We start from the raw sequence: 21,372 nt of genomic DNA on the forward strand, positions 1-21,372 counted from the left end.
CCACCTCAACATGTTGAACACACAAATCATGCTCCACTACTTCACCATAATGTTCAACATGCTCTAAAATATTTTTAAAAAGTTTACACCAATTGCAATTGAAGATGTTAAATTCTATTAATAATTATATAACTTATTTTCAATAGCAAATGAATACCTCCATCATTGTGATGCACATCATGGCCTTCATCATTTGCAAGTTTTCTGCCAAGATTTGAAGGTTGTAGTGAAATTTCATATGCATTATTATCATTGTTTTCTTTATAAAACAAGAATAGTCAATTTAAGCTTGAAATTAACATCAAACATATTCTACCTCAAATATTCAATTTGATTTATTTTTCATTTAACCTATTTACCTATGTGTGATTAGATACACCAGAATCTTCGAAATAGCCATAGGAATTTTGGCATAGGCATGTAGTCGCGACTTTATTGCCTTTCTTCAAGGCAATTTTTTTTGTCTTCTTTCGTGGGCACTACTCTAAATTCTAAGGCCTGCATTTTTGGCTTAACATTGTCAATTTTGCATGTATGATTTGATTAAATAAAATTGCAAACAATTTTTTATTAAAAAATTGATTTGAAATTTTAGTTACTGCTACTTACAAGTTGTGCATGAAGTTGCATATAGTCACCAAAGCCAAGTTTGCATTGGCCATGCTTTTCTAGTCTTGCCTTTGTAGCCTTTGATGTGTCATGTAGTCTATAAAAGGTATGTTAGATTGTATCAATACAAACATCACTAATTAATGCATGATTACATTCTACTTAATACTATCACCTACTTTCTTTTGCCTTCTTCTAATTCAATTCCTTTATCCTTTGCCTTATCTCTTTTGCATCTTCCATGATTACATTCCACTCCGGTTGTGGAACCACAGGAGGATGCTCATACTTTGGGTTAAGCTTTAGAGCCTTTTTGTATTGGTCCCTCACATACTTTAGATGTCTGCAAACTTTTTGAAGAACTTTGGCATTGTCAGAAATGTTATTTCTAGAGAGCTCCTCTCAAGATTTTATGAGCTAATTTTTTAAGCCAACATCTTGCTCATTCCACCTTGTAAGAAAAACAAAATTGTTAGCTAAGAGAATTAATTGAAGCTACATAACTTGAATATAGTACAATAAATGGATGAAAGGAAGCTACGTACTTATTATGTATAGTGGGCCTGAATAGCTTCAACATCATTTCATAAAGAGTCAAAAAATATCATTTCCTACAAAAACATCATGGGATCATCAGTACAAAAAGAGCAATGAATAAGTAAACTCCAATTACAATATAAATAATAACAAACTTAAAGTACCTGGAAGTTTAGGTACTTTTAACGAAAAAGTATATGTCTCGATCAACAACAGTGATGCCTACAACAATCTAGTACTAGCAACATAGGGTGATCTAGGAAATGACGGTAAATTATCACTAGTATTTATCTTTGTCTTATTCCGTCCAGGTGTATCTCTTACTGCATAAAATTAATCTATGAGTATGAAATGTACCTGAGAAAAAACAAATCAATGCATAATTAACACATAACAAATTATAGCAAAACAATAATTTATCAACTATAGTCAATACAGATGTGGAAGTTTGCATGCTCCTTGTTGTCAACATTGCAGTCCACAATATCAGAGTGGAGATCCTCAAAGAATGCATTTGCACTTATCATGACCTAAAAAGTACATTATTAGATAAAGACATTTCCAAATTAAAATTTCCTTGTAACTTGTTAACTTTATCAAAGTCCTTTATGGATTATTTACATGAAGGTAGTTCGGTAGTACCGTCATCATGTCCAACAGGTCCCCAATGTCTCAAAAAGTCTTATAAGAAGAACACATACTTATTTTAAATCATGATCCATAAAATAGTATAAAATATAAACCTTTATTGAACTTTTTTTTATAGCTAAAGATTCATGACTGCTTACTTTCAAACAACAAACTCTACGTATCAATTCCTCTTTCAACTCATGTGTCTCAATTTGATTTGGTTGGATATAGGGCTAAGAATTTGTGAATTATTTTTTTATGCTCTTTATGGCCATGTTTATGGGGTCAACAGTATATGCAGTATCATAATTGCATAATATTGTCGCCTCCATTTTAGCTTCTAATTGTTTTATTGTTAATTGTGTTTTTCCTTTTCAATAGGCACCAATTTATGACAACAAGATCAGTAAAACTATTAAAATAACTCCAAAGCCATAAAGAAAAAAACATAATAATATGACATTTTGTTTCTATCTAATTTGTACAATTATGCTTATTAAGGTTTACCTTTGCCAGAGAAGGGATGGAAGGAATATCCCTGCCTTTACCATGTGATGTATCCATGTCACCCTGTAACAAAGATTAAACATCTGCAAAATGAAACAATAGACTTAGCAAAATAACTTATTAATATTATGGTAGATTATACATTGGAGCCATTAATTGGAGGTAATTGGTTGTAATGTTATATATAATACTTACCAGTTCCATGATAGTGATTTTTTTTGTATCTATGCGATTCATATTATAATCTATTAGCAACTTTTCCCCTGCACTTATTGATTTGATCACACATGCAAAACCACAATTTCCATCGCGCTCTTTAAATATGCAATTGGGTCACTTATTAGTTGACCCAACTCGCGTACTATTTATAAAACCTAAAATATTTTTTGTTACTTTTGGCCTTCCGTCAACGTACATAGTGAGCCTTTTACTTTGACCATTTTCTTTGCATTGTATATAATTTGCTGACAATGCATACCTACACATACTTTTTTATATTGCACAATCTGCATCTAATTATTGTAATTATAACAAGGTCTTACATACTCCATCAATTCAACAACTTTATTATAACCAACCTTTATACCATCCATGGAAAATAGGCTCAAGCTATGTAATGAAGATGGAGCTATGCGATATATCCTCTTGTTAACACAAAAAATAGTGTTAACTAGAGGTAATTCCTTGGGTGCCCATTCTTTCTAAAGATGTGTCTACCTTAAGGAAACCTTGATGTCACCTTTGGTATCATCATCATAAGAATATGACCCCCCTTCAGCTAGGGAAAATTGCATGTGTTTATTAAATTTTCTTCTAATCTTTTGACCTCTAGTTGATCTCCCTATTTTAGACCTACTACATATCTCACTTGTGTCTTCTATTCCCACATTTTTCTCACTCGAGGAAGATAGATTTGACAAATACCTATTTGGTGGTACCTGGGGTCCATCAAATGAGAGATATGGTTGGTAAGGATCTCTATATTTTGCTAAATGAGGGTAATGTTGATGAAGTAGACCTAAAGTTGATGTTGATAGTAAAAGAAGGCAAACAAATAATAAACTATTTGTATAGGGTGTATTGACTTATACCTGTCAATTCATGTCACTATGTAAGATCCTTATCAAAGGGGTTAAATTTCTTACATATGTAAATCATTTAGCTTAAGTTAGCCAAAAATTACATGAAATATATGCTACACCTTAATTAGAAGACAACATGAACAATATGCATTCATTATAATCATTGTATATTTTTTAATTCCTTACCTCTACTTTATGTGTGCTAGCTATGCAAGATCGTCAACAAAAGGGGTAACAATGTCTATACTCATTTGCATGTATGCACAAAAGGTGACAATCCTGAACAAAATATATACATTGGATATATGAGCAATAGTTGAAACATGTGTATCATAAATCACCTATGTTATTATGATTACAATTGAACATAGTGATATTATTATATATACCATGCCATTAGAGTTCAACATGTAATAAATTAATTATAAAAACATTTAAATCAAACAAATTTCTATGATTAAATCAATACCTCATACATTTCATTGATCATGTCATTGATCATCTTCATCCATCTCATCATCATGACCATCTTCTTCATCATTATCATCATCATCATCATTATCATCACGACCACCATGAACACCATCATCATCGCCATCATCATCATCTTCTTCATCACCATGATTATCACTACCATCACCAACATCACTAGCATCATCATCATCATCTTCTTCTTCTTCACCATGACCATGATCACCATCATCATCATCATCAACATCATCGCCAACATCATCACCATCTTCTTCTTCTTCTTCTTCTTCCATCACAATATACTTTATCAGCCTTCCTCTTGGATCATATCTAACAACAAATGACCAACCTAGTTTATGTGGAACACCAAAGTAAACACTTGCTCACATTGGCTTGGAACAAGATAGGGCTCATCTCCAACTAACTAAAATGACCTTGTATTAATCATTTTAAATCAATTATCATGTTCAATAATAGTTCTATCGGGATTATTTTGATTTAGTCATAGTTTGTACCATTTGACAACAAATAGAACCAATTTGAAGGAACTAAAGTTGCACTCAAGTATATCATCTAAAATGCCACAGTATCAATTTTCAAATTGTTGAGGATCTATGTCATTTGTAGATAAAATATTAGTGACCTCGAAGATTGCAGTTATCCAAGAATCACAAGTTTTCTTCGTCTCCTCCAACATTTTTGTGCAAAATTTACAACCATGGTAGTGCATAGCTTTGTGGTGTTTGGCTTGCAATTTTTCAAATATGTCAAGATTATTTGCATCGATCTATGAGTTGATATTAAACATATGGGTCATGGTTAATAAACTTATACATACATTTCTACCTCTTAAACCATGTGCTATATCAATTACCAATGGTGTAACTTTGGAGTCTTCATTACGATGAACTTCTTTAACCAATGATGCAAAACTCTCCAACGTTAATGAGCAACCATTTTCTTGAGATCGTTCAATCCATACTATCATCCAATCAAGATTGTTTGCAATATACAAACGTAGTGCATCTCACTCATGACCAACTGTAAAAAAAAAAATAGACCACTTAAAAACAATTTATGTTGAAGATTTATAAGAATTAATTAACTACAATAACATTTTATAATTACTTCTCACTTTCCTCAATCTACCTTTCCCCATCAAGTACTGCCCTTCGAATTTGTTAATGGAGTTGGGATCCCGAATGCGATCTACATAGATATTTGCCGCAAACTTGGGAAGATATTCACTAATGTACACGATGGTCTCGTATACTATATATTCCTCCACTATAGAACCCGCAGGACGTGCTCTTTGTCAAACTAAGTCCTTCATAAATTTAAAGTGTCTCTCAACCATCCACATTGACTTAGTTTGAATAGGTCCACACAATCAAATCTTCTCAACTTGATGTATGAGGTAGTGTTCTTGTACATTGAAAAAAGTTGAAGGTAGACACTTTTGCATTTCACATATAAGCTAAGGAATTTTCCTCTTCCAATATTTTGTTTTTATCAATTTCTATAGATAACAACCACCTAAAAGAGATTCAACACACAATAACATTTAAATAAGACTTTACAAAAAAATATATAACAAATTACATAAAAAGTAAAGCAAGTCGAAAATATAACATCTATACAATAAAACACTTCTAACCTTGTGTATTTTCCAAGATCATATATAACTTGTTTGACATTGTTTTGATTAAGTAAAAATAGGTTTTAAAGGACTTGAAACCTTATATAAAGTATCAAACAGAAACAGCTAAGAAAGCCCACAAGGAACTGTGAATCAGCACCAAAACTACAAAACAAACTATGACAAAAGCCTTAAACCAACAAACAGGAAAAAATAGCAAAAAGCCAAAGACCACCCAGACAGCTACAGGGTCTTTAGTATATCAATGGTCTGATCAGCAAGGATATTCATGTTCACTGCAGAGGTCTTTAGCTCTTCTATTTCTTTGTCATTCACCACCTTTGTCTTCTTAGAATTAACTTTGGTGTGTTTACTAGGGACCTGATCCTCAGTCCTATCCCTAGAACCATGAATACTCCCCTAATCCAATTTGTCGAGAAGAGTATTGATGTTGTCTACAATAGTCTTCAATATGGAACAATTTTAGTCAGGTACTTTTTTAACAGCTTTTTCCATATTATCAAAATTGTTTCCCATGGCATCCATCTTTTTCTGCATATCCTTAATCATTTTTTCATTAACTTCATTCTTCACTTCCAAGGGTGGAACTCTCTTCATTAAATTTTTTACTTCTTCCACATTACCAATAACCGCAACGAGTTTGTCTAGATGTTGACCAAGAGTCCTCTCCCCTCTAGTAGTCTTGCTGAGCTGCTCAAAATTCCTCCTAATATCCTGCATATGTTCCTTCATGGTGGAATATCTTTTTTCATCACACTCAAGGTTACCTAATGTCCCTTTCATATACCCTTGTTCCTCATAGTCCCTACTCTGATTAACGTAATCCTCATCCATATATGTAGTGTTTCTCTCAGTATCTGCCTCCTTGATGCCAATGTCATCAATCTTCCCTTGAGATTGCACTTTCTTACCCCTCCACATCCTTTGAATAAGAGGCTTATCATCAGATGGAATGTTCAAGGCTTTGTCAATCTTCTTCCCCTTGGTTCTGTTAACAATACCAATTTTGCCTTTGGTTTTCTTCCCTATAACCTTCTCAAAATCCTCCTCATAATTTGTCTCCTCATAATCCACTTCCTTACACTTACTTTTCTTGGCAAATGAGCTACTAGGTGAGGTTTTTCCTCTTCTTGTCGACAATCTCCTCCTCATCGTCCTTTGTTTTATCTTCATAACCCTCATCTTGATAACTCCCTTCAGTATCACACTCTAGGGTATTTTTTACTAAAATGAGGCCTATCCACTTTTTTGGCTTTGAGGAGATTCATGATCAACACCATCAAACCCTCATGGCAAGCATGATCCCCATCAAGGTCATTCTGAATAGCCACAATGGTATTATCCAATGATTGCCTCAGGTAGAAGGGGAAACTAATTCTAACCCTATGTCTAAAATGATTTACAAGCATAAAATGGTGCCCAAAAATCTTGGTTTAATGGCCATCAAGGGTAAGGTATTCAATTACAACAAACATCACAAACCTCCAAGGTCTGGAAATGGAGTACAAATTAAAATAGGAATTAACAATTTTCACCAACTTGTTTCTCTCCTTGGTCATCTCCGCAAATGGATCGACAGCTTGATCAAATAGCTTCATATCCCTATAGAAATTGATCCCATCTAGCTCAAGACCAATGGCTTTAGTTATAATGTCCTTCGTGACTTCCATTTTCTGGTTTCCCACCAAGATGCTTCCATCCTTCCAAGTCTTGATAAACTGACGGGTATTGTCAAGTTATTGCCCTTTAACTTCTCCATGAAGCCCGTAAAATGCCCCTATTCAAGGATATCCCAAATGTCAATCTTCTTCTTCCGTTCCTTGTAGCTTGCAAGTTCAACCATCCTTCTCTTACCACTCGTCCTCAAACTACAACAAATCCTCACAATCCTACTACTCTCGGGCAAAATGAAAAACTTTGTTTCAAAAAACTTGCAGAAAAAACTCTTATGCAAAATACCCACAATCCATGTGGTGATGAATGAGTTGTCTCATCAAGTATAATAATTAACCACCACTCCTCATTTCTGCACAACTCATAATTATTTCTTAATGCCATTTTCATAATTGTTAAAACTCTTTTGCAAACTTCTAATTTTGTCGTACTCTATCAATGATTGCATGTCAGTAGGGAGGTCATCACCATAATTCCATATCATCTTAGTATGGCTTTTGCATGCCATGTTCACACCATAGTCAACCACTACATTGGTTTCTCTATAGTTATGCGTGATGACACAATCCACAAAGGAATTAATCAAATTGCTAGCTTTGCAAATAATATTATGGATGGGCCAAGAAGGGTTGCTAACATTATTAAGACAATTAATAATATTAAAGGAATCCCCTTCTAACCATGTTTTTTCCAAATTCATACTCTTTGCAAATAAAGAGACCATAGAGAACCGCACTAGCTTCCACAACATGATTGGTTTTCTCCTTAATAGGAATAGCCATAACCCCCATACTAACCCCTTTGTCATTTCTAATAATAATACCTCAACCATTAATCCCTGGGTTGCCCTTCGAGGCCCCATCAAAGTTAATCGTATATCATCCCTAAGGTGGACAATCCCACATAGCCAAATTTCTAAGGTTACTATCAGGCTGAGAGAGTCTTATCCCTTCCAAATTCTAATTTTGAATCACTTTACCTTCCCAATCATCTTCAAGCTCTTGACCTTTCTCCATTATCCTAATATTTCAATTGTCAAATGTTTAATCTTATGAAATAATTGATTGGAAGAAGTCTCCTTGCCCCTAAAAACCCTATCATTTATTTCATTCCAAACTCCCCAACAAACATACGTAAGGATCAAGTCCCATAAGTTAGTAAGCAAAGCATTACAAGAAAGAGACTTCCAAGCTATGAATAACTCTTGGATACTAAGGCAAAAGACCCAATCCACTTCCAAAAGTCTATAAATCCTCTCCCATAACCTTCTTGTATAAGAGCGATGAATGGTCAAATGGTTAACCGACTCTTCCTCCTCCTTACAAAGATAACACCTTCTAACAAGACACATACCTTTCTTCATTAAGTTGTCAATAGTAAGAATTTTATTCTACAGTAAGATCCAAAAAAATATGTTAATTTTGGGTGTAAAGCCTTTGAACCAAGGTTTAGCCTAGCAAGGCACATGGTAATCTTCAAACGAATTACCATACAAAGAAGAAATAGAAAAATTTCCATTCGGATTGTATTTCCAAATTAAAGAGTCCTCCTCATGGACTAAAAAGGTAGCATTCAACATTTAGGCAAGGTCATTAAGAACCTCATCCACTCTAGATAGGTTCACCCATTTATCTTCATCCCAATAATCACCAACAAAAGTCCCAAACATAGTCTTGCATTGTTCCATATATCCATTCTACTTATGGTCAGAACACAAAGCATGATCAATAATCCATACATCTTTCCAAAAATGAATAGTCCTATCATTTCCAACCTTCTATCTTACCCCTTTATAAATAATCTTCTTGTTTTTTTGGTCCTGCTTCCAAACCATAGAGCCCACTTGAGTATCTGCATTCCCCAAGAAAAGATTAAAGCCATGAATCTCCTTATTATATTTATCATTCCATATATCTTTCCATTCTCCATCTTCATTATGAAATCTCCAAATAAGCTTAGAATGTAAAAAATCATTCATGCTAATAATCTTTCTAAGACCCAATCCTCCTTTTTTGATGGGCATACATACCTTATCCCAAGCTATCAAAGCCAATGTTTTCTTTTTTTCCTTACTAGTCCATAAGAAATTTTTCTGAATTTTTTCAATGGCTAGAGCATACTTCCTAGGAATCTTAAAAAAACTCAAAGCATATAAAGACATGTTCTGTAAAGTGGATTTGAGATCCATGACCTTACCAACCTGGCCAAGGAGAGATCCTTTCCAACCAACTAACTTTGAGTGGAATTTGTCAAATAGCAAACTCTAGAAGGAATCTAGCTGGTCCAGACAAAGAGGTAACCCAAGATAAGATCCCATAAGGTTGCTAATCTCACACCCCATAATGTTTTTAATTATGTTATGTCTACTCTCATTAGCATTAATGAAATAGATCGAGCTTTTGATCCAATTAATAATCTGTCCTGTAGCCCATAATCCTCAAGAGCCTTGTTGATATTTCTCACATTTTTTATTGAGGCTTCTCCCATCACAATGGAATGATCCACAAATTGTTGATCGGAGCAAGTCAAATTCTTAGAAGAACGTCTTAAACGCACAAAATCCCCCTTTTGGACCATATTTTCCAAAAAACTACCTAAACACTCAGCCATGAGGATTAAAAGAATTGGTGATAACGGATCCCCTTGTCTAAGTCAGAAAGCCATTAACAAAAATAGAAAAGGTGGCAAAGGAAACCAACTCCAAAAATCTATTGCTAAACCTAAAAGCTTCCAACCCACACTTTAAAAAATATCAGTGCATCCTGTCATAAGCCTTGGATAAATCCAACTTTAAAAAGAACCCTTCTTTCTTAGATTTGGTGAGGGAGTGAATATTTTCATGCATCGAAATAATAGAATCCAAAATCTGCCTACTAGGAACAAACCCATTTTGTTCTCTCGAAATCAAATTAAGGAAAAGAGACAAAATCTTGAGAGTCAGAACTTTAGAGATGATCTTATAAAACAAATTACAGAGGCTAATAGGTCGAAATTGGTCCATGTTATCAGCCCTCGACTTTTTGGGAATCAAAGCCAAAGAAAGTACCTTTTAGCTCTTTAAGTAATTTTCTAAACCCAAAGGATTCTTAACTCCATTAAACACATCCTCTTGAATGATAGACTAGTAAGTATGAAAAACAAGGGAAGGGAGACCATCCAAACCAGAAGCCTTGTCTCCCTCAAAGGAGAAAACAACATTAGTAATTTCAGCATTGGAAGGGATGGTCATAAGGTTTTTGTTCTGGATATCAAAAATGCAATTTGGAATACACTTTAGAAACTCGTGTTGTTTTTCCTTATCCAGATTATGTTCTTGCTCCAGTAACCCACTAAAAAAGACCATGGCTTCCCTTTTGATAGCCTCATCCTCATTTGTAAATTTACCATGGACATTTAATCTGGAGATTTTATTAGCCATTCTATGTTTCAAAGTGGTCATATGGAAGAATTTAGTGTTATTATCGCCTTCTTCGATATACACTTTTATAGACCGCTGCCTCTAGTACATCTCCTCCTTGGTAATAATATCATGCAACTCAACCAATTTCGAATCTTTCTCCTTCCTAGTCACATTATCATAACCCTTAGACCGAATGCTATCCTGAATCTCTTTAAACTCCTCCAAAATCTTACTTTTACTATCAAAGATATTCCCAAAAGTTTCCCAATTCCATTTTTTGATATTATCTTTAACATTTTTCAGTTTTGTAGCAACTTTAAACATTGATGTTCCCTCAACATGAATCCCCCACCAATCCTTAATAAGGTTTTCCAACCCAGGATGTAAAGTCCACATCTTCTCAAAATGAAAAGGATGGTGTTTTTTAATTGAGATTGGGTCAACAAGAAGAAAAATGGGATAGTGGTCAGAACCTGCTCTTACATGTGTAGATAGAGAACATTTATACCTTTGAAACCAATCATTACTAATAAGGGCTCTATCAAGTCTAACTTGGATAAGATCCTTACTCAAACTTCTATTGGTCCAAGTGAATTCCAAGCCTTGCAAATACATATCATGTAGTAAATGAAAATCTATGAACTCCATCAAATCCATCCTGTTGTCCAAATTGGTCTGGTTGCCCCCCTTCTTCTCATATTCTTTTGATGGAGTATCAAAATCCCACATAATGACCTAGTTCTGATCCACAAAGTTCTTTCTCTGATTAGAAAGTTCAATCCAAAGAGCTTTTCTACACCATTTAGTATTAGGCGCATAGACATTAGTTTGGACCCAAGAAGTGCCATCCTTAGCATTAGAGAATCTGATATTGACCATATTTCTATTCTGTGAAAAAAGTTCCCCATGAATATTATAATTGTTCCAAAGAACAAACATACCTCTCGATGCCCCATTAGCATCACCCCTAAAATCTTACCATTTTTAAACAAAAACATAATTTCAACTTTATCTTTTGGCATCTTTGTTTCCTACAGAATAACAATATTCAGTTTATCATCTCTAACCGTGTTCCTAATCATATCTTGCTTATGAGGATTATTCAATCCTCTTATATTCCATGAAATAATCTTCATTTCTTATGGAATGTTTTTTATTCTAAGATAGTCCTTTGACTACCACCTGCTATACTTTTGTTGGTCTCCAAAATTATTATCTGTTAATTAGTAAGTTTCCCTAATGGGTTAGGGGTTTGACCAAAATCCCCAATTTTGATCCTCTTCCCAGTTGGGGTAAGGGATACTGCCCACCTTTCTTACACCTTAGATCCCCTGATTTATTATACTTTCCTGATGGAGTGAGGGAGTGAGAAGCCTCCCTTGACCTATAGCTCCTTGTTTGCATGTTTATCAAGGAATTTTCTTTATTCTTTTTAAAACTGATCTCCTCCTTTTTCTTAGCTCTAATTTTCTTCTCAGACTCCACACTTGTCCAGTATGCTCCAATACCTTCTTCCTCATCGATCAAAGCTCTTGAGATATCATTTTCATCCCTCACTTGTGTGAGTTGTCCTTCAAAGGTCCTTCCCTATGAGGAGAACATCTATTGTCCATGGTACTTGGTCCTAAGATAACACAATCCTGTCCCTCTTGATACTTTGAATCCTTACTATTGGAAATAGACTTGCTATAATCACCCGAGATTTCAACTTCTAGGATCTCCTTCTCCTCCACCATTGCTAATCTCATATTCTTACCATCCTCCTATAGGATGTCCTTAGACTCTAGGTTGTTAATGGAAGTACCTACTTCCTTTTCCAGAGTCACCTTTTCAGCCTTTGCCTGAGCACAAACAATATCCTCAAACATCCCCTTCCCAACGCGAGGTTGTTCCACAACCTCACCAACCTAGGAGCCTTTGTGAACCCATTCTTTTTTGAATTTTTTCAGGATACTAACCTTAGTTGGACATTTCTTCACCTAGTGGCCCAATTTTTTTACAATCGAAACAAGCAAAAGGGATGGTTTCATATTCAACCTGCTACTGCCAAACTCCCAATTTAGATATGAGAGTAATGTCTTCTGGCATATCAACCCCTTGAATGACCGCCACACAAATTCTAGCATAAGTTAACCTCCTTGACACCGTCATTCGGTCCATGGATAAGAGTTCTCCAAAGATACTTTATTCCTATAAAAACATCTTCAACCCAGAACTTCAGAAGCAAACTAGGAAGTTTGATCCGAATAGGAGCTTGAACCAATTGTTTGACATTGTTGTCGAAGTGGTGTGGGAGAGATAGAGGTACAACATACTACAATAATTATAAAATGATATTTTCAATATATAACAAAATAATACAATGAAAAGTACATTTTATTTTACAAATATATTGTAAATAGAGAAGAATGTGGCGTACCTTAATGAGTGCATGCCAATCATGCATTTTCAACAATGGCCCAAAATCACCTTTCTTTGATATGAGACTGCTTATGTTTGCAGCAAATCTTGTTGGAAATTTTATTTTTGTATGACTTATTTTTATGGCATCACTTTTTTGCTCCGATAATAACTAAGGAAGGGCACTCGTATTAATCCAATATCCAATGCTATTTGATTCAATGATATTTTTTAGTGCATGATTGGATTCATGAATGTAAAAAATTTGACAATTTTTTTCTTTGTCACGCATTCCATCCAATATTTTCCCTAGTGTCTTTATTACATATTTTTCAATATGGATAGCATCAAACAAATGCACAATTGGGAGGTGCTTGTAGTACGACAACCTACTAAATTGTCTAGGATAACTTTTTTGTCCTTTTGGAAGTTGGTCATTAATGCCTTGATGACCTTCACAAGCACAATTACATCATTACTAAACATAAAACAATATCAAAAAGTAAATTTCAAACAAAAAGTCATCAGATGGAATAACATTACCTCGACAATTTATTCTATTGTATTCCTACTTCCATAGGTGAGGTGACATTCTTTGTAGCTTTGATGTTGTCTCTTCTTTCCCATTGAAAAGATATTTTTCAGTAATTCGATACTTATGATTATTGTGGTGAAAGTGCCTAAACTCATTGATTGCCTTCTTTCCTAAACTTTTTGAATGACAAGATTTCATCTTTGGACCACAAATTATACATGCAAATTTTTCCTTTGTCTAATGACCTACAAGATCATGTATAATTAGATTAAATATGTTGATTTTGATATTTACAATTATCATGTGCAACTTAAACATATAACAAAAATGTTTTAGCACTATAACATGCCAAAAATGTGTTAACAATATAACATAGCACAAAAATGTATTACCCCAAAATGTTGGAAATGATTGAAATTGATCATAAGAAAAGTTGTTAGCATAATATATGGAACTGGTAAAGAATGTCCTCAATCATTGTTTTGTCATTGATGTCAAACTTGCTACTTGCAGGAATGACAATTGCTTTAGTGATCCAAATACTATCAATTAGTTGATTGTCAAGGAGGAGACAATCAATAAGATGTAACTAGAACACCTAGAGAAAGGTTGAAGTTATGATGTTGTAATAAAGTACAAGGATCAGCTAAGCCATTGATGAAAAAGTGTATTTGATGACATACTATAAGATACAAAGAATGGGCACACTAAAACATATCAAAGATTTAAGGTTTTAGCTAAGTCTTTTGTAAAGCTCAACTAAGTTCATTAGAGAGAAGGAGCCGAGCAAGCTAGTAAGAGCCGAGCAAATTCCTAGTTAATGCCGAGTAAACTTCAGATGCCGAGTGACACAGAGTTTATCAAGTGCCGAGCAGAATCAAGTGCCGAACAGAATCAAGTGCCGAGCAGAACCAAGTGCCGAACAGAACCAAGTGCCGAGCAGGTATAGGTGTCAAGTAACACAGAGGTGTCAAGCACCAGTAACTCAATAATGCCCAGTTGCTGCATTATTTTGGAAATCGAAGATTCGCCAGATCTAAGCCGACAAGGTTGTTATCTAGAAATTTGTGAATTAAAAGGAAGATAAGAATGATGAGCTGGTGGCACAGAACACCATGGAGAACGTTTTTAAGGATACAACTGACGAAGTTTCTAGAAGAAAACAAAATATGGGGTAGATACATTGTATCTTACCTAATCCATTTTGAAACCCTAAAATTGGAGAGGGAGAATTGAGCGGCAAAGGCAAATCAGATTTCTATTTAAGAAGACATAAGTTAATGAAAAAAAGAGAGAGAGGTGGTCAAGCATAAAAGCATGAAGTACTGAAGAAGGTGCTAAGGAGAAGAAAGCACAAGAACTCTGTTTGGATAGACGACCACAAGGATGATTGCATTGGCAGAATGAGTAAGAAGACTCAAGAAGACGAAGCTTGAGAGGAAGACAAGCAGTCAGAGCTGGAGTGATTGAAGCCAAGCATAAGGATTGAATTGAAAGTGTGATCTGAAATCTGCAAAGTATGTTGTAAATTATATCAGATCAAAAGACCATTATCGTTACTTTCTAGCAATTGTAACAGTAAGTTTAAATCCTATGGACTTAGGTTGGTTTAATAGCCATAAGATAAATCTTTTAACAGGGTGACATTCCAAGTGAATGTTCTAAAGACCTTTAACCAGGCTCATTCCTAACAGTTTGGTGAAATCCTCTAACAGGGTCACATTTAACAGTGTGTTGTAAGCCTTTAACAGGGCAGGTTTTTAACAGGGCATCACTTCAAAAGAGTGAGAATCAAGTAGCATGTTACTGGTGGTTTTTCCCAAATTGGGTTTCCACGTAAATCATTGTGTCATGTGTTGATCTTGGATGTTTTATTTTTGCATATTGATTTACTGTAACTTGCTTATATGATTGATTTAAGTTTGGATGGATGAAAAGTGTATGGATTCATTAAAAGTAGTAAAAAGGTATTAATAGGACATTTGGACCTTGAATAACTGATTCACCCCCCCTCTCAGTTATTTTAAAGAATTCTAACAATTGGTATCAGAGCCTGACTGCTGATTCAGTTTAAAATGACTACAAGCAAAAAATATCAAAATGCCAAAAAGAGAAGTTCCCAAGCTCAACAAAGACAACTTTGTTGCATGGCAAAGTTTGATGAAGCTACATCTTGAATCCATAGGAGATTATGCCCAAAATTCAATTGTCACTGAACATGTAGATCCAACAGGTGCTCCTACTGCAGAAGACATGAAAAACAAGCAAAAACACAATTAGACAATGCTGGAAATTGCCTCTGCACTCAGCTATGCTGAATTTGATGATATCAAAGGATGTGACACTGCATTCAAAATGTGGAAAGCCCTATCAGACATCTATGGAGGAGATCAGAATGTACAAAGAGCAAAAAGAGAAAGTCTCAAAGGAAAGTTTGATGACATCAAAATGGAAGAAAATGAGAATGCTGCTCAATATGGTGCAAGAATAAAGGAAGTGGTAAGTGTAATAAGATGCTTGAGTGGTCAACTAGATGAAGATACTTTTAATAGTAAGTTCTTAAGAACCTTGCTCCCTATCTATGCTATTAGAGTATCAACAATATAAGAGCTAAGATGTATACCAGGAAACAATCTAAGTTTTGAAGGTATAATAGGTAGACTCACTGCATTTGAGTTATCTAACTTTGACAACTACAGACCTGAAAATGTTGAATCTGCTTTTAAGGCCAAGTTATCACTGAAAGATGTTGAATAGGTGAAATCAAATAAAGGAAGAAAAATGAAGTATGTATCAAGTGACAGTAGCATTGATGAGGAAGATGTGGAACAATTGGAAGCATTGCTCGCTAGAAGATTTCACAGGGGCAAAGGAAAATTTAAAGGTAAAATGCCTATCATTTGTTTCAATTGCAATGAAGTAGGTCATATTGCTGCAAGGTGTCCACAGAAAAAGAATTCCAAGGAAGGCAACAAATACAAGAACAGAAGAGATGATGACAAGAGAGATTACAAAGAAAAAGGTAAGAAGTGTTATATTGTTGAAGAAAATTCTGATGACAATGATGATGAAGTTGTTTATGTAGCCATGAAGGACCAATCTGATGAAGAAGAGCCCACAGCACTGGTAACATGTATAGACAAGAATGACAGATGGATCATAGACAGTGGATGCTCACATCACATGACTGGAGACAAAAGTAAGTTTGTTAACTTTACTCAGTATGATGGAAATAGTGTTAGATTTGGTAATGATGTTCCATGTCAAATCAAAGGAAAAGGTTCCATTAAGCTCACAGAACAAATTTCATGTGACAATGCATACTATGTTGAAGGATTAAACTACAATTTATTGAGTGTCTCACAGTTAGGCAATATAGGTTGCAAAGTGGAATTTGGAAACAAAACTGCAAAAATCTATGATACTGATGGTAAATTGATAGGAAAAGGAGATCAAACAAAGAGTAATTTGTTTTACCTTGATATGGATGATGTTTCTTGTTTATTTGCAAAATTTGATGATGAATGGTTATGGCATAGAAGATTATGTCATGTCAACTTTGACAATCTAGTCAACATCAGTAAAATGAAGAAAGTCAGAGGTTTACCAAAATTGAAGAAGCCTGATAATATCATGTGCAAACAATTTTAGCTAGGAAAGATGACAAAGTCAAGTTTCAAAAGCAAAAACTATACATCTAAAGAGATACTTGAGTTAGTTCACACTGACTTATGTGGTTCAATGGAAATACAAAGCTATAGAGGAGATAAATACATAATGCTATTTGTTGATGACTATTCCAGGATGATGATTGTTATGTTCTTAAAACAAAAATCTGATGCTTTTCAAATGTTTAAGTGGTATGTGGCTAGAGTTGAAAAGGAAACTGGAAAAAGCTTGAAATGCCTAAGATCAGATAGAGGTGGTGAATTTACATCAAATGATTTCGAGATATTCTGTAATGATAAAGGAATCAAAAGACAAACGTCAGCTCTTAGAACTCCCCCACAGAATGGAATTGCTGAAAGAAGAAACAGATCTGTGATTGACTATGCCAGAACACTAATGATGGAAAAGACTATTGCTCTAAAATACTGGAGAGAACGGTAAGTGTAGCTGTTCATACACTGAATCAAGTACAAGTCAAGAAAGGTACAAATACAACACCTTTTGAATTATGGTATGGTTACTCACCCAATGTAAAACATTTCAAAGTGTTTGGTTGCAAATGTTTTATCCTTAAGGATGCTAGAAATGGAAAATTTGATGCAAAAAGTGATGAAGGTATATTTCTTGGTTACTCCACTAGAAGTAAGGCATATAAGTGTTTGAATATTAACACTAACAAAATTGTGGAAAGTGCAAATGTAAATTTTGATGAGCACACAGAAGTCCAAGCTAAAGAACCAAAGAAAATGGAAGAGTACAGAACCTTTGTGTATTCTTATGAAGGAATGGTTGTTGATGAGGATGATGTTAATCAAATTGAAAATCAACAACAAGTATCAGTTTCAGCCGAGTCACAACCAGTGAATGTCGAGTTGCATTCAGAAGCCGAGTTGCAAAATGAAGGAAATGGACAATCTGATTCTGAAAATAGTACACATGATGAAGAACAATCTGACAATGAAGTGCATAGTGATCCTGAATCTGAAAGATCAAACATGGAAACAAGGACAGAGCCAAGGTTATCCAAATATGTAAAAAGACATCACCCTGCTAAACAGATAATTGGTGACAAAGATGCAAGACCAATGACAAGGAACATACTAAGACATGAATCATGTCTGATCAGCAAATCGGAACCCAAGACAGTATATGGTGCATTACAAGATGATGACTGGTATAAAGCTATGGACGAAGAAATTGATCAAATAAGAAAAAAACAAAACCTGGAGTTTGGTTCCCAGACCAACTGACAGGAATGTAATTGGCACCAAATGGGTATTCAGAAACAAACTAGATGAGAATGGTGAGATTACCAGAAACAAAGCTAGACTAGTATGCAAGGGTTATGCTCAAGAAGAAGGAATAGACTATGGGGAAAAATTTGCTCCTGTTGCTAGAATGGAAGGAGTAAGAACTTTACTTGCATATGCTGCCTACAAAGATTTTAAAGTCTATCAGATAGATGTAAAATCTGCCTTCTTAAATGGTATACTAGAAGAAGAAGTCTACATTGAACAACTAGAAGGTTTTGTTGATGAAAACAACAGGGATATGTTGTGTAAGCTACATAAAGCACTCTACAGTTTGAAACAAGCACCTAGAGCATGGTATGAGAGACTTCACAAGTATCTAGTGCAAATTGGATTTGAAAGAACTGATGATAATAGCAACATGTATATCAAAGCAAAAGAAGGTAAAGACATTATTGTATCTGAAATTTTTGTGGATGACATAGTGTTTGGTGGTAAGGAAGTACTTTGCAAAGGCTTTGCTGACAAAATGAAACATGAATTTGAGATGTCTATGTTTGGAGAAATCAAATTTTTTGTTGGGTTGCAAGTACATCAACTCAAACGTGGAATATTTGTTACACAATCAAAATACATCAAAGAAATTCTTAAAACGTTTGGATTGGAGGAATCCAAACCAGTCAGAACACCAATGGCAACGGGAAATAAGCTATCCAAAAATGATGAGTCAACTGAAGTCAATCAAACAATGTACAGATCCATGATTAGAAAACTAAAATATGTTATACATAGTAGACCAAACATAGCATTAGCAGTTGGAATAGTGGCTAGGTTCCCTGCTACTCCTAAAGAAAATCATCTCATAGCAGTAAAAAGAATAATGAGATATCTTAAAGGAACTGATGACTTTGGTCTATACTACAAAAAGAATGGAAAATTTGAACTCAATGCATATACAGATGCAGACTGGGGAGGAAACATTGATGATAGAAAAAGCACAAGTGGAGGTGCATTATTTCTAGGCAAAAGGCTGGTCACCTGGACTAGCAAGAAACAAACATGTACATCCCAGTCTACTGTAGAGTCAGAATATGTGGCAGTTGCAGTCAATTGCACAAACATTGTATGGCTCACACATCTATTGAATGGAATCAAAGAAGAAGTAACAAAACCTGTGATATTGTATTGTGATAATACAAGTGCTATAAACATATCCAAAAATCCAGTGATGCATGCAAAAACCAAGCATATTGCAATCAAGTATCATTATATCAGAGAATTGGTAAAAGACAAATAAGTAAAGCTGGAATACATTCACACAAAGGAACAAACTGCAGATATCTTCACCAAACCATTGTCCAAGGATGCCTATGAATATCTTAGAGGCAAGTTGGGGGTAATACCCCTAACTCAAGCAGTTTAAGGCAACAAGGAAGTTGCCCTGCATCAACAAGAATAAATCATTGAAATATTAACAGATTGATGCAAAGGATGACAGCAGGAGCAGAAACTCCAAATCAGTCACAAGCATGGTGACAGAGGGAGAAAATCAACAAGAAGCCAAAGCTTATATTTTGCATAATAAAGATGCTACATCTTTGGCATTTATGTCAAAGAGGGAGAAATATGCAGAAATCTGATCAATACAAAGAAAGAGGGAGATATATGAGATCAGTAGTAAAAATACAGCAAGACAACGTATACAATCTTGGTGGTAACTAAGTTGATTAATTGATCAGTTTGGTTTTCCATCAATGCCAAAGAGGGAGATTGTTGGAAATGGTTGAAATTGATCATAAGAAAAGTTGTTAGCATAATATATGGAACTGGTAAAGAATGTCCTCAATCATTGTTTTGTCATTGATGTCAAACTTGCTACTTGCAAGAATGACAATTGCTTTAGTGATCCAAATACTATCAGTTAGTTGATTGTCAAGGAGGACGCAATCAATAAGATGTAACTAGAACACCTAGAGAAAGGTTGAAGTTATGATGTTGTAATGAAGTACAAAGATCAGCTAAGCCATTGATGAAAAAGTGTATTTGATGACATACTATAAGATACAAAGAATGGGCACACTAAAATATATCAAAAATTTAAGGTTTTAGCTAAGTCTTTTGTAAAGCTCAACTAAGTTCATTAGAGAGAAGGAGCCGAGCAACCTAGTAAGAGCCGAGCAAATTCCTAGTTAATGCCGAGTAAACTTCAGATGCCGAGTGACACAGAGTTTATCAAGTGCCGAGCAGAATCAAGTGTCGAACAGAATCAAGTGTCGAGCAGAACCAAGTGCCGAACAGAACCAAGTGTCGACCAGGTATAGGTGTCGAGTAACACAGAGGTGTCGAGCACCAGTAACTCAATAATGCCCAGTTGCTGCATTATTTTGGAAATCGAAGATTCGCCAGATCTAAGCCGACAAGTTTGTTATCTAGAAATTTGTGAATTAAAAGGAAGATAAGAATGATGAGTTGGTGGCACAGAACACCATGTAGAACATTTTTAAGGATACAACTGACGAAGTTTCTAGAAGAAAACAAGATATGGGGTAGATACATTGTATCCTACCTAATCCATTTTGAAACCCTAAAATTGGAGAGGGAGAATTGAGCGGCAAAGGCAAATCAGATTTCTATTTAAGAAGACATAAGTTAATGAAAAAAAGAGAGAGAGGTGGTCAAGCATAAAAGCATGAAGTACTGAAGAAGGTGCTAAGGAGAAGAAAGCACAGGAACTCTGTTTGGATAGACGACCACAAGGATGATTGCATTGGCAGAATGAGTAAGAAGACGAAGCTTGAGAGGAAGACAAGCAGTCAGAGCTGGAGTGATTGAAGCCAAGCATAAGGATTGAATTGAAAGTGTGATCTGAAATCTGCAAAGTATGTTGTAAGTTATATCAGATCAAAAGACCATTATCGTTACTTTCTAGCAATTGTAACAGTAAGTTT

At 34.9% G+C, this 21,372-nt stretch overlaps 1 long non-coding RNA gene across 1 annotated transcript in view; it reads right to left on the minus strand.

Moving 5' to 3' along the window:
* Nucleotides 1–538: 538 nt before the first annotated feature.
* The window catches only part of LOC149553849 (uncharacterized), a 53,320-nt gene continuing 32,486 nt past the window's right edge, over nt 539–21,372 (minus strand). The window contains exons 2-4 of the long non-coding RNA XR_016353200.1: nt 1,311–1,503; nt 1,155–1,220; nt 539–1,060 (exon numbers count right to left, since the gene is read on the minus strand). This is a non-coding gene — a long non-coding RNA (uncharacterized LOC149553849). The remainder of the gene's footprint in view (nt 1,061–1,154; nt 1,221–1,310; nt 1,504–21,372) is intronic.

Source organism: Cupressus sempervirens, chromosome 6 (assembly GCF_028749045.1).
Source record: "Cupressus sempervirens isolate cs-2001-9-10 chromosome 6, ASM2874904v1, whole genome shotgun sequence".
NCBI lineage: Eukaryota > Viridiplantae > Streptophyta > Pinopsida > Cupressales > Cupressaceae > Cupressus > Cupressus sempervirens.